This window comes from Acanthochromis polyacanthus, chromosome 15 (assembly GCF_021347895.1).
Source record: "Acanthochromis polyacanthus isolate Apoly-LR-REF ecotype Palm Island chromosome 15, KAUST_Apoly_ChrSc, whole genome shotgun sequence".
Lineage (NCBI taxonomy): Eukaryota > Metazoa > Chordata > Actinopteri > Pomacentridae > Acanthochromis > Acanthochromis polyacanthus.
This window is the reverse complement of record NC_067127.1, coordinates 29,483,774-29,503,216: the sequence shown is the minus strand read 5'-3', so window position 1 is coordinate 29,503,216 and position 19,443 is coordinate 29,483,774. Positions and strand designations below refer to the sequence as shown.

At 36.4% G+C, this 19,443-nt stretch overlaps 1 pseudogene; it reads left to right on the top strand.

Annotated features, from left to right (window-relative positions):
- Positions 1–19,443, top strand: part of LOC110965432 (echinoderm microtubule-associated protein-like 6) — a 155,876-nt pseudogene that overhangs the window by 62,142 nt on the left and 74,291 nt on the right.

The window sequence follows — 19,443 nt, the reverse complement described above, 5'->3', positions numbered from 1 at the left end:
CAATAGTCAACTGGTGTCATATTAATAAAAATATCTAATTTGATAAAACATGACTCACCTTTGTGGAATTTGTGGTTATGGTTGTATTAATTACATTTAACAGAAATCTAATAATGATTTATTTTTGGCCTAATGCAAAAATGCTAATCAAAAACTTCTCTTTCCTTAACACACTAAATGCAGTCAGCAGTAAATTTAAAGTACATTTTTAAAATGAATTCATTTATCCATTAATTTCCCTTAAAATTCTATGAGCATAAAATTTTTCCACAGCAGTGCTCAGCAGATAAATTGTATCTGCCACTGATATATATGTATGTATACACACACACACACACACACACACACACACACACACACACACACACACACACACACACGTGTACATATGTTTATTTTATCGAACAATTTTGTTACTTTTATAGATTTTCCCCGTTTTGTGAAATTTAACTATATTCATTTACATGTTGACCATAAAAACTATATTTTAAAAATGCATCATAATTTTACTAATATTTTCACTGTTTATACAATTTTTGAACATTACAGTATTCCACCATTCTTATTATATTTTTCTGGCACCATTATTGCCAGATTTTCTTTTTTTTTTGTTAAATTTTTTTACAGTGTGCTGATACAGTTATTTTCTTCTATCCATCTTCAAAGAGGTTTTGTCCCTCATGTAGATGACTAACTGTCCCTGTCTGCTCTCTGCAGCGTTTAGCTTCGGTCGGTCTGGATGCCAAGAACACAGTTTGTATCTGGGAGTGGAAACGAGGGAAGATTCTGGCTACAGCCACCGGACACTCAGACCGGGTAAAGAAGTTCGATATTCCTCTGTGTGCTTCAAAAGAAACCATAAATTATCTGTGTTAACTTCTCTTCTGTTCTTCAGATCTTCGACATCTGCTGGGATCCATTTCAGCAGAACCGACTGGTGAGCTGCGGAGTCAAACACATCAAGGTAAAGAACAACACAAACTGGAATCTCTGGTGGTTTCTGTGGCTTTAATTATGTTCTGTTGCTGTGTTAATTCCAGAATATTAGTTTTGATCAGATGAGATTGGCAAAAACACTTCCTGCTTCTTTCATTTTCACACAAATGCAAAACATTTCACACTGAGATGATAAAATGAAGAAGAAAGAAAAAAACATCCCCCAGAACACCTGTCTTGAAGGGCCAGAGTGGAGGATTTAGCAGAAATTAAATATGAAGATCAAAATTCGGTTTTTATAAGAATTGTGCTTTGTATTTGATAGCTTGGAATAAAACTTTTATTATTACAGTGATAGCTGGTCTTCTTTCTGAGTCTGCCATGTTTCTATGGAAGCCCACAATGGACAAACCAAATGGAGACTTCCATGGTTTTAGCAGTCACCATGTTTTTTTTTTCTAGTTGCAGCCTTTTGAAAAACACCACAACATAGAATTAAAATGCATGAATGTGATTCGTTCATTCGTTTATCACCCTGTGGAAAATGAAATCCAAAAGAGCATCTCCCAAAATGCATTTCACTGCCAAACATTTGATCAGATGGCCTTTGTTGAGAGTAAATTAATAAGGGTTGAGGGTGAAGATGAAGAGTGAATAATTAATACATAATACCGGATTCAGTTATTTAGGTCAATTCTGTATTTTTGTGTTGGATAACATCAACTCTTAAATGCAAATCTCAGGTCATTAGTGAAACAGGTTTTTCTTTTTAGTTAAGCATTGAGCTCCCAACTCTTCCTTTAACTTTTTTGCCTTTAATAATGTTATCCCATTGTTTTTATTTTGTGTTTTCACCTGCATAGTTTGTAGACATACAGATGTTTGACTGTAGTCATGGTAACATAATGGTGCAACACCTGAGTGACACGTTTAGTGCAGAATAGCATTTTCTTTTTTAGAGTTAATTCTATTGAACGGATTGAGGGAATTTCCTTAAAGTTTGGCACTAATTAAATTATGATGGTCAAGAATTATACGATTGTGACAAAATTTCACAAATATTAGTGTAACAAAATGAATTGAAGGGTTTTTAAATCCAAAAGATCAAGTCTGACAAAGCAAACTGTAACGTGACTGGTCGGCAGAGGCAAAACAGTAATTCTAGTTGTGCGTTTATGATTGTATGTATGTTGTAAAATTGATCCAACAGTCTGAAAAGGTTGCATGCAGTGTGATTTTAAGGTGACCTAATCTGTGAGCAGAGAACCAACTGGTGAGCTGTGGAGTTTTTGATTGAAAATGACTGTCACATTTCATGGTTGAAGGAATATTCATGGTTTTCACAACTCAAAACATCAGAATTATATGGTTCCACTAGTCCATAAACATCCATGCTCACAAAAATGTGGAACTAGGCTTAAAGACAAAACTATAAAATAAGAACTGACAGAGAAAAGAAGCTTGGTAACCTGATCTTGATGCATCTTCCAGAACCAGAACCAGATATCTCCCTAAACTTTGCCTTCCTACTGAGCATGATCTTGTTTACCTCTTTGTGTCTTCAGTTCTGGTCTCTGTGTGGAAATGCTCTCACTCCCAAACGTGGAATTTTCGGGAAGACCGGTGACCTGCAGACCATCTTGTGCATCGCGTCGGCTAAAGATGACATCACGTACTCGGGCGCGCTCAATGGAGACATTTACGTCTGGAAGGGACTCAACCTGATACGAACAGTCCAGTCAGCCCATGGGGTGAGTCTAATCTCTGCCGACAGCAAACAGAAAACCCTTCACAATGGCTAGTTTAACCTCAGCTCCAAGCAGTTTCTGGGCATTTTTCTCACTGTTGATTCATGTTTCACTGCAATATAAAGTCCTACATTTCTATGGAAACAAAACAACTATGACTAGAAGGAGAGAAAACTCAAACACGTCCTTTGTGCTGCATGACAGTTAGAAAGCCAGATGTTGTCTTATAAAAATTAAAATGCTCACAGGTTTTACCAATATTGGAATGGTAGCTGTCCATGCTTTGGATGTTTAACCATTTGCATTTTTTACAACCTCTAAAAATTTTGTACACACGTCATCAATAGTAAGATGTCTCACAACGCTGAATGTATCTTCCAACAATTCGCTCCTCTGTTCACTGTTTTTGGGCCATGCTGGATATATTTTGTTGATGCGGTTTATTTGATTTTCTTTTCAATCTCTCTTGTTGTCACCTATCTATTTTGTGAAAACACTGCCTGCAGTTCATCTAATGAACTGTTGGGTTTTTAAAGAAAAATAATCTAGTGCAAGCTATTCCTTTTTGGAGATTATTCAAATTAAATATATAAAATGTTGATGACAGCTTTAAACTTCCGTACGTTTGATAATTTTTTTTCCGGATGGAACCGCATCAGGCAAGATACATTGAATGGCCATGAGAAAGTTGAAAAGTGGATGATTTTTTTCAGTTTTTGTGGTTTCTTGCACATATGTGATTTTCAAAAGAACACATGCTTCTCCAAGTTTCTTGCAGTTTCTGGAGTTCAGTTAATACCAACAGATTGTCATTTGTGAGCACATACAAATATTTGTAATGAATAGAATAAGTGAAACTTTCAAAAGAATTTCACTGAAATCCGCAAAGATTAATGGTATAGATTAACCTGTTAGACTGCCAACAAACTACATCATTTCGTAAGAAATAAAAGATAATATAAGAGTGCATACCCATCTTTATTATTTAAAAGTGAATAAATATCTGCAACCACATCCATAAACCATCAGCTATGGTGAAAATCTTACTGTAAAGTTTTAATACCATCTCTCTACTGACAGTATATTAAATAAATATATGTGTGTGTATGTGTGCAGGCTGGTATCTTCAGCATGTATTCCTGTGAGGAAGGTTTCGCCACTGGAGGCAGAGACGGCTGCATCCGACTTTGGGACGTCGACTTTAAACCGATCACCAAAATTGACCTACGAGAGGGCGAACAGGGTTACAAAGGTGCGATGCAGATTCATCAAATCAACAATCCAAATGTCAGCAAGACAAAAACTGACATTTGCACAGTTTGAACAAGGAAAAAAAAATTAGAAACCAGACAGGTTCTTAATGGACTAAAATGTTAATGATGTTGTATTTGTGGCTGCACAGTAGAGTAGTGGTTAGCACTTTCGCCTTGCAGCGAGAAGATCCCTGGTTTGTGTCACGGCTTTCCTGGGATCTTTCTGCATGGAGTTTGCATGTTCTCCCTGTGCATGCGTGGGTTTTCTCCGGGTTCTCCAGCTTCCTCCCACAGTCCAAAAATATGCTGAGGTTAATTGATCACTCTAAATTGTCCGTAGGTGTGAATGTGAGTGTGATTGTTTGTCTGTATATGTAGCCCTGTGACAGACTGGTGACCTGTCCAGGGTGTCCCCTGCCTTCCTGCGAGTCAGCTGGGATAGGCTCCAGCACCCCCCACGACCCGAGTGAGGATAAAGCGGTGTATAGAGAATGGATGGATGGATGTTGTATTTGTGAGAGACCTTGGAATGTCTAAAACTCTTTGACTTTCTATTCAGACCTTTTCTTTAACCCTCGTTCAAACCAGATAAATCCAGCTTGTTTTAAAATCAGCACATCTCTCCTCTAAAAGCAAACTCTCCTCCATCTCCTGCCGGAAAGAGTAAAACAAAGAGAAAAGCTCATTTAGAAATCTTTTGTCACTTGAAGGTTTTGATGCTGCCATGTCCTCCAGGGTTTTGCTTTTCTTTCCAAAGATGTTTGAAAAGAAGTTTGTCACCGCATGTCAGAGATCACAATGACCTGATTTTCTTTTCTTTGAAAGTAAGTTTTCAGCAGAGGTGTTAAAGTTTGTCATCTTCTGTCTTCAGCAGGGAACTGACCTGATTTGGTAGAAATACAGAGGTAGAAAGTTTGAACCCCTCTCCTCCTCCTTCACATTCCTAAATGTGTCTCTCCAGGAGGAGGTAGATCAATGCTCCTTTAGGAAAAGCCTCCAGGTGAAGCATTAATCCCACACGCTCCTTTTTAGCATCTCCTCTCTGAAGATTTGTGAGGAGAAAGTTAAGAAGGATGAGATGAAAAAAGTGAAGTAAAGGTTGAAAATGGTCTCGTTCTAAAGGAGATGGAGGAGAAGGTGGCTTCCTCTTTAACCCATTTCTGCAGTGGATGCCAGAATTTATATATATATATATATATATATATATATATATATATATATAAATGTATGTATAAAGAGTTCATTTACAAAAACAGGCAACTCCGTTTAAAGAAAACTCTTTTTTTATTGTTTACTTGAGATAAGAATAATAATAACACTAATAATTTATTTTTTCTCTATTTTGTCATGTATTTTTCTACTGAGTCAAATCCACTCAACTTCAGTTTGATTGATATTATCTCAAGTAAACAATTAAAAAATAGTTTTCTGAAAATTTATCAAAATGGAGTTATCTGTTTTTGCAAATGAACTCTTTATGTATATATATATATATATATATATATATATATATATTCACATTTGAAATCTAAACTTTAAATTGTGTCATACAAAAGCTCTCAAAATCACTAGCCGTTTCCAAGCTACATATACAGTATACTACAGAAATGAATACTGCCCTGTGCACCATCACATAAATGTTACATTATTGTGTATCACCCCTTAATAAATGCATTGTTTGTAAAGTGAACTGTCAAAGATTTCCTCTTACAAACAATAAATGTAATTAAAAAAATAAACTTTATGAAGATAATATTGAAAATTCAGGCCCCAAAATAGAGATTCAAACTAACAAAAGTGAATACTCCTTCAATCACTGAGTCCACTTGTGTTTTATAATCAGCCTAAATGTATTAACATGATTATAGAATGAGCTGTAAACATTATTAATTTTGGACTTGCATGTCTCCATCATGGCTCCACATGGAAAAGAATTGCCAGAGTAACTGACAACTCTGTGAGACTTCACAAAGATGGAAAATGATAGAACAATACCTATAACCAACTAAAAATCAGTGGAAGTTTAGTTGCAGAGGTAATCAAGAGGTTACACAAAGAGCTGTAGCACCATTAATCAGTTCTGCAGTGGCCACGCTTCTAAAATGATTTCATAGAAATGCACTACTTTCAAAACCTAGCTCCAACAAACAAACAACAGCTGCTTCAGACTTGGCACACAGTTGAAACTGTGAAGCTCAGATCATGTGAAGGACATTTGAGAACATCAATCTCTATGAACAACACCTAAGAAAAACTCACTTGTCTGGTGTTTGGTACAAAGCTACAACATGAAACTTTCCTAAATTACACGAATAGCACAATGCATATTGGGAGCACATTCTTTGTTCAAATGGCACCAAAAAAAAAAAAAAAAAAACAGCTCAGGACTATCACAGTGAATGCATAGTCCTGACAGGGAAGCACAGAGGTGGGATGGTGATAATATGGAACAGCATGAGTGCACAAGGTGTCCGAGGACATGACATTGATAGATGGCATCATGAATGTATATAGATATACTAAACACTAGCTGACAAGAATCTGCAGAAGAGGAATATTCCAGCATAAGAAACCATCCAAAGCACAAAATTGCACAAGCGTTTCTACAGAAGGAAAAAGTGAAAACTACACCCTGGACTAGTATGCCGTCTGACTTGAATCTAATAGACTGGAGTATTTTAATGAGAAAGGAAAGCAACACAACCCCTCTAGCAAAGAGCAGCTAAAAATAGCATGAAGAATAACAGAACATCTCTGCAGAAATCTGTTGGTGCTAGTATTATCCATGATAAGGTGTTTTTTTGTTTGTTTGTTTGTTTTTTTGCTTTAACACTAGCTAAAATGATCAAGTATCCAAAGTCTTGCCAATTAAAATTTCCTGCTGTGGCCAATTAGCTAGACCACTTAGGTGGGACAGAGACAACATGGAATAATTCAGATTAGCATAAAACCAACACTTCAAAAACATAGAATACAAAAATTAATGTTTACATAAATACAAATTCTCACTATACAAATACACAAATTATTACCCAGAATCAGCACAGCTCCTGCCTCTGACCAGCCTGTACCCAGTGATATGAAGTAAACTTGGAGGTTTAAGGGCTTTAGAAATAGGATTTCTGTGTGAAGTGTCTTTGCTTTCTTCTACCTTCTGGCTGCTATCATCCCCTCTGAGGTGACATATCAGAAATCCTACCCACGCCTTTCTTACTGTGCTCAACCTGTGTTGGAAGTTTAAAGAAACTCCCCAATTATCTCCAATTTGCCTCATAAACTCCTCTGCTATCAGGTTGTTTCGGCTGGTGAAGCTCCAGGGAGAAGTTTCTAACAGAGTTACAGGAAGCATCACATGCTGAGTCATGCCATCAGCGACAGCAGATGCTCTAATTGGCGAGCGCTGCTCTGCTGAACAGCTCTGCTAATTAAATTTTAGATTCTGAGGGACAGAGTTTACCAGTGAGGCTGGAACAAAAACTCTGACTCTCATTCTCACATTTTTTTTCTGACATTAAGTGTTTATTTCTTCATAAAAAGTTTAACTCCCACTGCTGCAGTAGCTGTAATAATAAACTAGTAAAGTTTGATCACACAGGAATGGTATAATGCTCTGAGAACAAAACTGTAGCCATGCTCATAGCTGCTTTATAATAGCACTGCCATACGAAATCAAATACTACTGATATAAATTTAAAAAATATCTGAAAGTGACTTACTTACATCTTTTCTAGTCATAAAATTTGATAAACATTATTATTGTGTAATTTTGAGGGGCAAACAAGCATGCAAATTCACAGGAAACAGTTGATTCAGTCATATTTTCCTGTTTACTGAAATTTAAAATTATGAATTAAATCATAAATCATTGTGGGCTGAAATGTGGTCTTAACCAAGAGAGGTAAACACTTTATGATTCAGTTCCAGTTTAGCTACTTAAAGCTAGCTGAAGTGTCTTAGCAGAACTAAAGTTAGCCACTTGAAATGTAAGAGAGTTTTAGTGCCGCAATATCTAAATAAATTATCTTGCTCTCCCATGTAAATTAAAACATACTTACCCTATAGTAGGCAATAGAGTCCTGCTATAAGCTAGCTAGCCTCACTTAGCAGAGTAACTGTACTCGAAAACCGAGGTAAAAGCCAAACAGTTTTGGTTGAGCTAGCTGAGGATCATTATTAAACTTAGCAAAGCTTTAGTTAGCCACTTAAAATGTAAAAACTCAGTTTTAAAGCTACAGTATATAAAGAAATTATATTGTTCTCTCAGATAAATTAAACATACTTAACTTATAGTGGGCGTTAGTCTTGCCATAAGCTTACAGGTCCAGCTTAGATTCAACATTTGAGCCAGTTAAAGCTAGCTGTTAGCTTTAGCTAAACCAAAGTTGGCCACTTTTTACTGTTTGGAGATTTAACTGAAATGAACTTAACCCATAAGAACCCACGGTGACACCGGTGTCACAAACACTTTGAGTGCCACAGTGTCTTCCTGTAAAGTTTCATGTCTGACCTTAACTCATTAAGTCCTTTAAGGAAAAATGGGTCTTTGTTCTTATGGGTTAACTATGTTTTCTTGTTTATTAAAGAATTCAAGAACTGAAGAATTAAATCTACCAAACTTAATTATTTTAGTTTAGCATAGTAGCAGTTCTGTTCCTGCAGTATTTGGCTCTTGTGGCAGTTTTTCATTGCAGGTAGAAAATTAAAATCAAACATTTATTTCAATTTTATTTATTAAATAGTTCATAAGTGCAATGGAAAAAACTGCAGAAGAACAAGGACATGTTTTGTTTGTAGATCCTTCATTTTCTCCACAGAGAACACAGAGTGCATCAGGACTAAAGTTTAGTTGGAAGTTTTATGTGAGATGTTATTAATAGTGTATATTCGTTTAAAGTTGACGAGGAACAACATTGGCTTCATTTACATTATTATTTATGCAGTAACACATTTTTTAAAAAACAATTCAAGCTTAGTACATTTGAAGGCAAAAAATGTAAATAAATAAATTAAAATGTGTGTCAGTTATAGTTCATCATTTCTAGTTTGGAGATTTTCTGAATGAGTTGTCTAGTAAATGTAGATTAGAGTCTATATGAAATCAATTTTCTTGTTTCTAAGGCCAAAACTATAAAAAGAATAAAGAAATATGTTCTAAATTGAGACATGAAGTGGATAAAACAGCGGGTTTCTATCCAGGCTGTTTCTGTCCTGTTTCTGTCTCAGGACACTGGAGGTCGATTAATGAACCAGATAATGATGTCTGCTGCTCATTAACGAGACTTAATGGGAGCTGCAGGTTGAATCAGAAACTCTTCCTCATCAATAATTATTGATGATTTCTCCGGTTTCTCTGCTCAGATCCTTATATATTTAACTTCCCCTTAGTTGTTTTCCATTCTCCTTTCTTGCCTTTGATTTTAAATGCCTTTTGATTTTCCTGCAACTCCTCGCTTCTTGTTTTTCCAGATATTATATCATTCTTTTTACTCCTGAACTAATCTTTCTTTTCCTTCATCCTCCAGGTTTGTCTATTCGCAGTGTCTGTTGGCGAGCTGACCGGATTTTGGCGGGAACTCAGGACAGCGAGATCTTTGAGGTGAGAAAGGAGGCAAATGAAAAGAAACTAAAACTTGGACGCCTGCTGTTCCTCCCTGCAGCGACGGGCTGAAAAGGCTTTTATTTCAGCTCAGTAAATGTTTCCTGCTGAACACTGCTTCCAAATAACAGTGTTTTCACTAACTAAAAGAACAAACGTGCAGGACTTTAATGGTGAATATAAAATTGCAGCAGAGAGAAGTTTGCAGAGAACCTGCTTACAATCAGTCGAAAAGTTCAGGTAAATTCACCTAGAAGAATACAACGATATTAAACATAAACAGTGTGTTTCTAAACTGCTAAAGAAGTCCATATTGTTAATTATAATCCCAGAAAATTTTATTAAAAACCAAAATTCTGCATTTCCAGGAAAAAGTGGTGCAAAATATGTAGAATGGCAAAATTAAAAAAGAATTTGTTCTGCAAACTGATTTTTTAAAAAAAAAAAAAGAAACAAAAAACCCACATGGCAATGAGTGAATATATTCTTTGAGTTAATGTATGATAATAAATCACTGAATTTCTCTTTATACTATAAAGAGGACTTGCAGTATAAAAAAACAACACAGTACAAATAATAATTAGTAAATCAAAGAAAGAAAAATGTAATTTATCTTGAAAAAAATTATGAGTAATATTCACATTTTATATATATACACACACACACATATACATATATATATATATATATAAATATATATATATATATATTCTGAATACTGGGTTTCTTGGACGTTTGTTCATTGCATTAAAGTTTCCATCTCTAAAGAAGGGAGCAGAAAGCAGTCCTCTCCAGGTGTTGTAGAAAGGTGGGACTGCTGCATTACTTGGTCGCTGTTGCACTGTGGGGGGGTATCTGCGTTTTTTTTCTTTAACAATGTTTCACAATAAAATAATCCTACTTTGCTGTATTTAAATCAGCAAAAAAATTTATTTTACTGAAATTTACTGGAACATTGGAAAGAAATATAATGCATATTCAGAAATTAAATTTATATTAAAAAATATCCAGGGGAAATCACAGAAAAAAGTAATAAATTAAATGTCAACTGTCATAAATAATGTCCACATTTTTTCAAACAGTAATTCAACATTTTACAGTTTGTGATGATAAGATTACACATTTTAATATATTTAAACTTATTTTACATTTATTTGCCATTATCTCTGTGGTTTTTGCAGTTTTTTAGTGTTGCTGCATTCCATAATTTTTTTCCATGATTTTTCTGGTACCCGTGATGACAACAATTTTTTCTTTCTTTTTTCTTTTTTTTTTACATGGTTTCTTTTTACAGTGCAGTGTCAAGTACATTTCAACCAAGCTTTGTTTTTCAAACTAAATTCATCAAATCAGTGTCATTACAACTTGTTCAGAGCTGCTTTCTGCTTTTTAAATAATGTTAAAGTTTTGAATTATTCTTCTTGTGTTTGTGTTTCAGGTGATGGTTAGAGATCGAGACAAGCCTCTGCTCATCATGCAGGGTCACAGCGAAGGAGAACTCTGGGCGCTGGACGTTCACCCCAAGAAACCTCTGGCCGTCACCGGCAGTGACGACCGATCTGTCAGGTAAGAAAACAGATGAACAGAGAGCCGCCCAGTTTAAATAACAGGCCCCAGTACAGGAGCCTCCACTCCCACTAACGGACTCCTCTGAGACTAATTACACGTGAAAGCTATCTGTCAGCAGGCGATATTGAAGACGAGGAAGCTGACGCAGTCATTGCTGCTGCTGACTTCATGTAGCTTCTTAGTTTTTCATTCTTCTTTTTCCCACATAATTGTTGTATTAAGTTCAATTAACCCTTCAGCTTTGCATGTCAGCAGTTTGTAGCGATAACACAACGGCATATTTAACTAGATTTAAGTTCAGTGGTACAACGTAAAACTCAGGAGTCTTTACATTTAAAACATCTGTTATCACATCTGTATGAAAAACTAATTAACATGTAAAAATCCTGCATCCATCTGTGTGGTTATTATCTGTTAAATTCACAGAATGAAGCTTCACTGGGAGGATTTACAACATTTCACTTACAGTTGTTTTTCATTAAACTGTGAACAGAAAAAAATGGAAATCTCTTATTTTGGCTTCTACACTGAGAGCTTCTTACTGTGTTTTATGATAAACAGGGTTTATGCAGAATTTTTACTTCAAATTATTTCAACTTTCTGTACCCCAAAACGTGCTGGCAGGCAAGTTATGTTTAAAAAATTGGCAAAACTATACCAGTTATTAGAGCCAGAAACTGTAAAAACTGAAAACATTTACAGATTTTCAACTGTCAGACACTCCTTGAACTATTCATCTGTGATGGACAATTCTTTGGGGAAAATTAATGAATCAATTAACCAATTCTAAGCTTATAATTGTGACATTTCATCGAAATCATTTCATTCTACTTGTCTACGTGTTTACAGATATTATTCTGTAAGATTCTGTAATAAACAAAAATATTTCTGTGCTCCTTATCTCAACAGAAAAGTTATTAATGATTCTATTGTTCAAAAGTTGTGACAAACTTGAACTGCAGGCAATGTTCACACAGAGCAGAACAACTAAAAATATTCATCTGTTGTAGCCCTGACATTAAAATTTGCAGTCCAGGACTTTATTTTTAAAAATTAGCCCACAGTGACTTAAAAATGTGATTGGAGCAAAAAATGCCCAGAAACTGCCTCTGACTCAGTCCTTCCAGGTTCCTGAAGGTTAAAGTTTTGAGAAAATTAGGTGTATTTTCACAAGAAGGCAATAGCTCTAATCAATGCACACCAATAAAATCTGGTCCAACAGTAGACCGTGGACATTAAAAACCTGTTCTTTGCACCTGACAGCTCATTTTACACTGACGTTACTTTACTGCTCACTATTTTCTGCACATTATTTATTTTGATATATGTACAGAATGTTTATATATTATGTACATAATCTTTTTTGACATCTTGATATGTTTGTATTTATTGTATTAATTTATTTTTAATTAATGCATTTTGTGCTAGCTTGGCATGTGCTAACATAATTACACAAGGATCTTCTAATAATCAATTAGTCTTTCAACACCATTAGCTAACACAATGTAGCATTAGAACACAGGAGTGATGGTTGCTTCAAATGTTCTTCTGTACCCCTATGGAGATATTTCATTCAAAATCAGCTGTTTCCAGCTGGAATAGTCATTTACCACATCAACAATGTCTACACTGCATTTCAGATGAGTTCAATGTTATCTTCATTGAAAAAAAAATGCTTTTCTTTCAAAAAATATGGGCATTTCTTAGTGACCCCAACCTTTTGAACGTTAGTGTATATAATGCTTTTCTTTTCACAGTTGCACGTCCTTTTTTTTTGCCATGTGGACAAGACTCAAATTTTGTTGTACTATTGTACAAAAGTATGACTATGACAACAAAGATTGATCTTATCTCATGTATTTTAAGCTTATTATTGGTGCGTGTTTCAGGTTGTGGAGTCTGGTGGATCATGCCCTCATCGCTCGCTGCAACATGGAGGAGGCGGTTCGCAGCGTAGCGTTCAGCGTGGATGGTTCCCAGCTGGCTCTGGGCATGAAGGACGGATCCTTCACCGTGCTGAGAGTCAGGTGACCCACAGAATTTGGTTTACTGAAATGAATAACCATTGTAAATTGTACTGTAGTGTTAAGTTGATGCTTGTGGTCTCAGAGACATGACGGAAGTCGTCCACATCAAGGACAGGAAGGAGGTCATCCATGAGATGAAGTTCTCTCCAGACGGAGCGTATCTCGCTGTCGGCTCCAACGATGGACTGGTGGACATTTACGCTGTGGCCCAGAGATATAAGAAGGTACACTGAAAAAAAAATCTGTGAAAAGTGGAGAAAACCTGTCAGCAAGAGTAATGCTATACTATAATGTTCAAAAATGTAAAACATTGTAAAAAATAACAGCAAGTATCTATAAAATAATTTTATTTTTAGGTGATTTAAATACAGTAAAGCAGTGTAATTGTCAATCCAAAAAAAATCAGGAAAGAAAGAAAGTGAAAATCAGCAGTAGAGGTGCCAGAAAAACACAGTGTGAATACTGTAACTTTCAAAAACTGGAAAAACTGTGGTAATGGCAAACAGCTGCAAAATAATACATTTTTTTCAGCTAATATCACTACAAAACTGCATAATTTTATCTTCACATATTGTTTAGGTAAAAAAAGCATACTTTTAATGTGAACAATACGTACAGTTTTGGCTCTTTTTTGTTTATTTTTTTTGCGGTTAATGGGTAAATTAATACATCCATCCATTCTCTATACACCGCTTTATCCTCACTAGGGTCGCGGGGGGTGCTGGAGCCTATCCCAGCTGACTCAGGCAAAGGCAGGGGACACCCTGGACAGGTTGCCAGTCTGTCACAGGGCTACATATACAGACAATCACACTCACATTCACACCTACGGACAATTTAGAGTGATCAATTAACCTCAGCATGTTTTTGGACTGTGGGAGGAAGCCGGAGTACCCGGAGAAAACCCACGCATGCACAGGGAGAACATGCAAACTCCATGCAGAAAGATCTCAGTCCCAGGCCGGTACTCGAACCAGGGATCTTCTTGCTGCAAGGCGAAAGTGGTAACCACTACACCACTGTGCAGCTAAATTAATAAATTTTTTCATATTTTGTAAATGATTTACCATTTTTCATACATTAATATGTAAAAGTGTTCAAAAAATTTCAGCTAAACTCTTTTTTAAAACTTTTTTTTTCCATTGTAGGGATGGGGCCATGTTGTATGACATTTACTGCACATGTATTTAAAGTTTTAATTCTCTATGTTACTGGCTACAGGTGGGAGAATGCAGTAAATCCTCCAGTTTCATCACTCATCTCGACTGGTCTCTGGACAGTAAAATCCTTCAGACCAACGATGGAGCCGGAGAACGTCTCTTCTACAGAATGCCCAGTGAGTTTTCACAGTCAGGTTAAAACAAATTCATCACAATCAAAACACGTTTTTTAACAAGACAACAGTCTTTATTAAAGTCATCCTCATTACAAAGAAACTGAGAAGTCTGAAATTTGACAAAGTAAAATCATAATGTTTCAATATAAACAGGAAATGACCAAATAGATGCAAAATGACCACAACAAAACATAAAATAACCACAGACCAGAAAGAAAAAGAAAATACATACAACGCGACACAAAATGGCCTCAAAGAGACACAATATGACCACAATCAGACACAAATAAAACCAACCAGACACACAATCACCACAAAAAGACACACAGCAGCCATAGACACAAAACAACCACAAACACACAGTAAATGTCCAAAAACAGAAACAAAATGACCACAGACATAAAAAGGCAACAAAAAAACACAAAATGACTAAAGAGACACAAAATGTCAAGAAAAAAAGACACAAAACAGCCATAAAAAGACTGAACATGACCACAAAGAGACACAAAAACCACAAAAAGGCCCAAAATGACCACGAGACACAAAACGACCACACAAACAAACAAAACAACCGCAAGCATAAACGACATAACAACAGACACAAAAACAACAAAAAATCACAAAATGACCAATGAGACACAAAACGGCCACAAAAACACTGAAAACAAACCCAGAGACAGAAAGTAACTACAAAAAGACACAAAACTGCCACAAAGACACAGCAAATGACCACAAACACATACAAAAAAACCCCAACAGAAACACAAAATGACCAACAAAACAACGTCAACAAGACTGAAAACAAACTCAAAGAGACACAAAGTAACCACAAAAATACACAAAATGTCCACAAGGAAACAGAAAATCGCCACAAACCGATTCTGTCTTCCCCTTTTGCAAGGTGTTCCAAGTTGTAAATGCATCCTCAGGTTCATGAATATATTCATAAAATATCTTTCGTGTTTCTGTCAGAGAAAAAACGACATACACTCCTGACACAACACTAAAACACAGACACACAAAGCTTCCAGCTCCAAGTCAAGATTAAAATCTGCACATCTACACTTTCCTCCTGCTGCTTCTGTCTGATAGAAGTGACTATTACTGATAAACATCTGCAGAGCTGCAGTTTGTTATCGTTTCCATCGGCAGCAGATTACCGGATTTAAAAACTGAGTGTTTTTATCTTATTTCCTTCAGTGGGAAAGCCGGTGGTCAGTAAGGAGGAGGTCAAAGGTCAGCGCTGGGCATCCTGGAGTGGCGTCCTGGGCTCCGAGGTCAGCGGCATTTGGCCTAAATACTGCGACCTGACCGAGATCAACGCCGTGGACGCCAACCACGCCGCCGCCGTGCTGGTCACCGGGGACGACATGGGTCTGGTCAAACTGTACCGGTTCCCCTGCATCAGGAAAGGTCTGTGCTACTTCCTCTTCACAATTTTATCTTCGCCTTTCTCTGTTATGGGTCTAAGTGTCGTTTTCTCTCCAAGGAGCCAAGTTCAAGAAGTACATTGGACACTCAGCCCATGTGACCAACGTCCGCTGGTCACATGACCTGCAGTGGGTTCTGACGACAGGCGGCGCCGACCACGCCCTGTTCCAGTGGAGGTTCCTGCCGGAGTCGGTGATGAACGGAGGTCTGGACGTCAACGTACAAGGTAGGAACACACAGCAAGTCGGAAAAAACACAAGCAGGAAATAGATTGTTAAAATCACCAGATGTTGATGAATTGTACAGGTAAAAGAAGGTGCTTTATGTGTCAGTTAAAGGAAAAATCTATGATAACAAAGGAAATGTCATCCAGAGTAACTATACACTGTAACAAAACAACCTTGATGCAGAAAAAAATGATGCAGGCAGCTGACATACTGTTGACTTGTTGTCATAGTTACAGTGACACATGCCGCTATCTTGCAATGATACAGAAATCTTTAACAAATCTGTGAATCTAGACTATCAGCTGCATCACTGCAAAAATCACTTTGTCCTTGTGTCATTTCTGACTTTCCTTGAAAATTTCATCCAAAGTAAAATCTGTCTGTCCATTTTTGAGTAATGTTGCTAACAGACAGACAACAGACAAACCAACGCAGACTGTCACATAACTTCATTGCGTTCTTTGGTGGAATTATTATTTACATTTTTTAAATCCTTAATATACCTTTTTTCCCAAAAAGTGGCATATACAATATTTTTTATTGGTTGTTTTTTTACAGTCAACAAAACAATTATTTTACAGAATATTTTTAACAGGGGAAATGTGTAAAATCACAGCAAAAACATTATTTACCATTTTTCAATAATTTATGCACATATTTTAACTTTGATTAGTTGGAAATATCTGTAGTATAATGATGTTTTTTGATCATTTAAATAAAGTGAAAATACTGTAATTTTACAGACGTGCATTTTAAAAAAACAATTACTATTTTTAAAAATACAGATTTTTGACATTATTTACAATTTTCACATTGTTTATTTAAAATGAAAAGTAATACATTTTCCTGTGATTTTATTAGATTTAGAAAATATGTAAAAATAACAGTATAAAAATAAATCTACCATCTTTCAATCCTTAGTATTCATAATTAAAAATAATAATAATGTAAGTACTGCAAAAATAGTAAAATTTTACAACCAAATGTTTCAAAAAATATTTGATTTTTGATGTTATTTACCACTTTCAATCCTTAATGTTGAGGTTTTTTCTTTAAAAAATGCAAATATCTATAAAACAACATTTTTTGCTGATTTAAATAGAGTAGCCTACATTAAAGCATGTCCAAGGTAAAAAGTGTCAGTCCCAGTATCAAACCCTGTGGAACTCCACAACTAACTTTTGTTAATGGGACTGTTTAAGTTTGTTTTGACCACCACACTGAAAAATCAGTTGTTTGTTTGTTTCCTCGTCAGATGGTCACGGTGACTCCAACAGTGAAGAGTCGGACAGCGACGTGTCCGATGTCCCGGAGCTCGACTCAGACATTGAGCAAGAGACTCAGATCAACTACGACCGGCAGGTATTTTTTCCAGGTGTTTCCACTGCAGCGAACCCTTGGCTGGTCATGGAGCAGCTGGATGTTTCGCCTGCAGACACTCCTCGTTCTTATTCCCATCAGCCTCACAGGGCTTTGTTGCCATGGTGACGACGAAACACGCCTTATCTCGGTTTCCAGCCGCTGCCTGGCTCTTGGCCGGCGAACGTCACAATCTGGTGTTTGTAGATACAGCTCAGAAGGAGAGGAATGTTTACAGTCATCGCTCACTTATTGTTTCCTCACACAGCCTCCTCATCTGCATTTACTCTTTCATTCCTGTTTGCTTCCTGCCTCCATTTTTTCCCTTTAAGCTCTTATTGAATTTCCTTCCACCTTCTTATATCTTTGCATTTTGTCTTTATTTCCTCGTCTTTCATTTATATCCAAACTTTTCTCCTTCTTTTACTCTGTCTGCTCCTGGTCAACACTAAAATATCAACTATTTGATGGATTTCCACACAACAAAGTAAGACCAATGTAAGATACAAAACTATCAAAATTAACAAAATATTTTTAAAAATTCTGAGATTTTCAAGAAACATTTTTCTTGGAAAGAGTTGATGTCTATAAAAGGATTACAGTGATTATGTAGGAAGGTGCGTCTGCATAGGAAACTACACATTCTGGCAGGTTCTTTGCAATTTTCCGACATTTTTCCCTCTAAACTGTTTGCTTTTGTCTCTTGCTGCAGAAAAGACAGAAGTCACCGAGTCTTGTTGTCACAAGCAACACACTGTTCGTCATTCTGCAGCATTTTTACTGTCTCTGGTTCAACCTACACTCAGGATTATTCCCATAATCCTTCAGTGAGCAATACACGGAGAACCACGCAAACTATAAATCCACCTTAAGGTGCACAAAATGACCACAGAGAGACATAAAATAACTACAAAGAAACACAGAATGACCATAAAGTGATACAAAATGATGACAGAGACACAGAATTACACAAAGAGAAGCAAAATGAAAATAACAACATCAGAATGACCATAAAGAGACACAAAATGTTCGCAAAGAGATGAAAAATAACCACAGACACAAAAATGAACACAAAGAAACACAAAATGATCACAAAAGACTGCAAAATTACCAAAAAGACAAAAAAAAAAAAAAACAGAGATACAAAATGACAATAAAGACATTCAGAATGACTATGAAGACACACAAAATGACTGTAAAGCGACCCAAAACTACCACAAAAAGATGCAAAACAATTGTTTTGCATCTTTTTGTGTGCACAAAGAGACACAAAATTACTAAGAAGGAAACACAAAATTGGTGAAAAAACTGGTGAACCTGTTAAAGATGTTTATGTTTAAACATTTACTTCATTGGTACAGCTGCACAGAGCTGCTTCCTTCATCTGTTGTATGATTTTAAGATTGAGACAAACAGTAAAACTAAAGGGTAGAAGGAGATAAAGTATTTGAATCTTCCACTGTCAGTGCTGCAGGGAGGAAAAAATGTCTATTTTTAAATGATATTTTCTGAGATTTTTGTTTTATAATGTAACACACAGAGGAGAAAACAGACAGTGTAGATCCCAGTCACAGTTAAATGCTCTGTAACTCCCAGCGCTGAGCCACCGTGACGCTCCAGAAATATTCCGTTTTTTGCGAAGCAGCAGAGTGAAAGTGGAGCGCTGCCAGTCCCGAACCTCCTGGGAGCCGAGTCGCTCCCTGTGAGACTCTGAAAACACGCCGACTCAACCTCAGCAGAATAATTTGCATGAAAAATGAGCAGGCGTATCTCTGGCTAGGCTGGAAACACTGTGGAGAGCGTTCGCTGTCAGCCTCTGATCAATACACAGCAGCAGAGGAATGTGCGGACAGCAGATGGTATCAATTTATTTTGCTGATGCTCATATTATAATTATTTGTTCTGTTTGTGTTTTGGAGTAAACAAGCTGTGAGAGATTTCAGTTTTAGGATGTAAGAAGG